Raw genomic sequence first — 4,098 nt, 5'->3', positions numbered from 1 at the left:
TGCTTGGATTTATTTCCTTTATTTCTTAGGTCTTCAACAGGGGGTTTGCGACCCCTAGGTGGTCTGCGGAGGTACTGCAGGGAGGTCACAAAATCTTTGGTTGATTTGACATTTTAATATTTTTTTTAAATTTTCCCCCACAAATTTATATTTCTTTAAATGCACATCCAACATATTTTAGTAAAGGGATAAATGGAGACAGAAGACGTTATCTTTCAGCCAGCAATTCACTCATTAAGCGATACAGGAGCTGTTTAAGAGCGCACCCTTTGACACAGAGCGTCACACTAGCTAAGACCTGTCAATCTAAGCCTCCTATAAACAGTAGGCCCCGCCCCTATCGCTGCTGAGCCAATCACAAGGCAGCATATTACACCCCGACTCTGTCAGGTTCACCGCAATTGGCTGAGAGCCTATTCAGTCCCAGTGTAATATTAGGCTAAAATGAATCGCTTTGGTTTATTTTCTTTATTTTTTAATTTCATATTTATACACGTTTTATATGTTTTACACTTAAAAAATTAATATTTAAACCTGTGTATTTTTTTTTGAATAGCTTAATATTGAATGCAAGATGATAATAATATTTATTTATTAATAGCTCTAGGTGAGTTTAATATAACAGGTATGGGGTCCCTACTTGATCTTTCACCAGTTTGGGGGTCCTTAACCTGAAAAACATTGAAGACCCCCGCTTTATTTTAAAACTGCATGATTGTACCCACGTTTGACCACTAGGTGGAGGCACAATTCAAGTTTTACTTTGCATTGTTGTTTGAATCAGATAGGGCAAAGCTTAATGGCAGAGGAAAAAGTTAATTAGGAGTATAATATACTCCTAATTGGGAAATTGTCTTGAGCTGAGCCGCAAGGAGATTGAAAACAAAGCAATTACACAGAGTACATAGAGTTCAGAACTGGCATTAACATACAGCACGTTCTGATCCTGAACACACCCAGGACACGTTTAGATCCGGGAGACGATCTCTCAGACCACATTTGGACGCGGTCGGGGCCACTTGTGACCACATTCCTTCGGGCCTGGACACACTGACTGACCGCCCACTCATTTGACGGCTTCTTACATAACCGGAGTTTTACCTCATTCATTCAGAAAAAACACACGCACACAACCACTATTTTGAATGATTGCCAGAAAAGATGAGTCATTTTAAATATGTCCTTACAGTAGGACCACAGTTAACTATTAATAACGAACTGTTCACAGTTGTTCCAGACCTATGGAGCGTTTTAACACCTTTTAGTTCGTTGTTTTGGTTTTTACTCAGTTTTTCCATTGCAAACGTTTCACTAAACAAACAATCACCCAACAACTACTTGTTGAGCACAGCTGAGCACTTAGCTGCTGAAAGGGTGAACAGTGGACATAAGTAACTGTCCACGAAGACGACTCTAAATCACAGCTAAGTGCTGGACGTGTAAATAAGCAGCAGAGCTGTAATTATTTAGCCATATTAATATTAAATAACATCAGCTGACAGATTTATTACTGTTTCAGCAGGTTATGCGTATACATTATAAATTAAAAACTGACAAAGTGCTATGGAGCAACGTATCGTTTATTTGGATTGGTGTTTTCTGGTCACCTCGGCAATATTTTCACATAACAGCTGAGAAACCGTCCTCTTAGCTGCGTTACATTCACCAGGCTGGTTTTTCAGTTTAGCCGTCTCCTGTTCGAGGCAGGAGAGGTGGTGTGTAACAGGTTTTTAGAGCATTTTCACCGAAGAAAACTTCCTGCTGCAGCTAAAACATTTTCGTGATTATTTTTTGTTTCAAATTTAAAAAAACAAAAAACAAACCAAAAAAAACAATATCGTTCCGACTAAAACACTGCTAAAAACACATGATTGGGATAACGACAACAAATGACACAAATGTAGGCCGTTGTTGCATGAGACGGATTTAACCTGCGCAGCGGCGACTAGCATAGACAACGGCTACGCCTGAAATTTGTTTTCAATGTTCAATCAAGGCTGTTGTGTTTGTTTTCTTACCCAAGAGGGTCCTGTGAGGAGTCGGGGAAGGACACGCAGTGACTGATAAGATCCAATCAGGAGCCGAGTGTCGGCAAATATCTGCAAAACAACCGGTGATTTTTCAAACTACAACAAGATCCTAAAAAGACATGTTATCGCTGGGCATAAATGTAGGACAAAATAATATTTGTGCGTATGTGATATGAGCCTGCCAAATGGAAAACAAAAAAAGGGAGCTGAAAGACGCTAAATGGGTCTGTGGAGCTGAATGGATGGTCAAAATGAGCAAACATTTCACGCACAAGTAAACATATTTATTATAGCGGCTTTAAATCCAGGATTGTTTGACTGAATGTTTGCTTCTAAACTCAGCAAGAACCTAAATGACATGTCAGACTTTTATCGACTTCCTTTATGACCTGAAACCAAGAATGTCACCTTCTTGATCAATTCTTATTAACTTGAACAATCTATCAACCTCAGGCTAACGAGTTCGACCCCAGTCAGTTTACATTTTCTGTCACAACACGTTATGCACTGACTTTACAGCGTGGGCAGACTGAAAATATCTGACCAGAAATGTTTGTAGTTTTTTTTTTCTATGTTGTTTTACTTGGACAAGCTGCTCCCACGCTCGTCCAAGTGGACAAAAGTGTCTTATGTCCCTGAGAACATCTGTGTGGATCATTGCTTTTTATTCCCCTCAGGTCGTCTACTGGTGGGAAACTCGCTGCGATAAGACGCTTTTACCGGGACGAGAGATTAAATTAGAAATCTAATATCGATTTGGGTTTTTAAAGTGGATTAACAAGAGATTGGTTTCTAATGAATTTATTTGCCTGTTTGAATTGGAAGTAACCAGATGAAATGTGGGAAGAAATATTTAAAACAAAAAGTACAACATGGTGGGAATTTGTCAATATACAGCCCAGTTCACGTGTTTAGACATTGACTCATTTGACCGTTATAGTCATAGTTTCATGTGCAGATCAGTCCTTTCCATGGCAAAGAAAAATCCCTTCACAACATCCATACAAGTGAAGAACACTCTATAATGTACATGTCAAACTCATTTTAGTTTAGGGCCCAGTTTGATCTAAAGGTGCAGTAACACAATAGCGTATTGACCTAACCTTGACCCTGCTCAAAGCAGAAAATAAATGGACAAAACTGTCTGTTAAGGAAAGTAATAAGTGTTTGATGTTAAAGAAGGGGAATAGTCTGCAGTGATCGAGGATCTCAACCTGAATAAGGATTTAATTCACTCGATGAAGACAAAACTAAAGGCAGAAAGATCCATCAACAAAGATCAATGTAAGATAAAGTCCTTTGTTTATCTATTTGGTCATGTCCATGGACTCCTGACTTTAGGCAGTCATTAATCATTGGAAGGATTTCTGCACAACATATTGAAAAAGAACATTTTATTTATTTATGGAAAAAAAAATGACTGCAATTCTTGTACATTTCCTCCATTTTGGACAAGAAGTATGGGATCACATTAGTGCCAAAAACCTGCATGCATAAAAACCATATCAGCACGACCACTCTCCACATGCTCGCTGTCACTGTTCTTAACTTTTTAATGCCAAATTAAATCTCAGCTTGTAGCAAAGATCCAGGAAATGCAAAGATAAAAGTTAAATGACACAATAATGTTAAATGCTGGTTGTTACACAAACGTGCTAACATGCTAAGCTAACTTTACACCACTGTATCTTACCATCATAACTATGCATGTAGCTATAGACACGCAGTTTAGATCACTTCTCCTCTTTACTTATAGCCTAGAGGTATGACAGGATGACTGAAGAATACAACTGATGGCCATTCAAAACAAATCTTGGGGAGACCGAGTGAAAGACCATGAGGTGACTTCCTTCTGTCGATGACTATGCACTGGAAGTAAAATAGCTGGCTTCCTCCTGCCGCCATGATGACTCACCCTACTATGCCTCGGATTGGCTCTGACCTGGAAACAGTAGGCGTTTAAAGTGACCAGTCAGAAATGAGGGGCGTTGCCGGCCCGTCTACTCAGTGCCCGCCCTCATTGTGCAAAAAGACAGAAAAACATGTAGAAGGCACAGAAATTGACAGC

This window comes from Mugil cephalus, chromosome 20, assembly GCF_022458985.1.
Source record: "Mugil cephalus isolate CIBA_MC_2020 chromosome 20, CIBA_Mcephalus_1.1, whole genome shotgun sequence".
NCBI classification, from domain to species: Eukaryota; Metazoa; Chordata; class Actinopteri; order Mugiliformes; family Mugilidae; genus Mugil; species Mugil cephalus.
Note: the sequence above shows the minus strand (reverse complement) of the source record.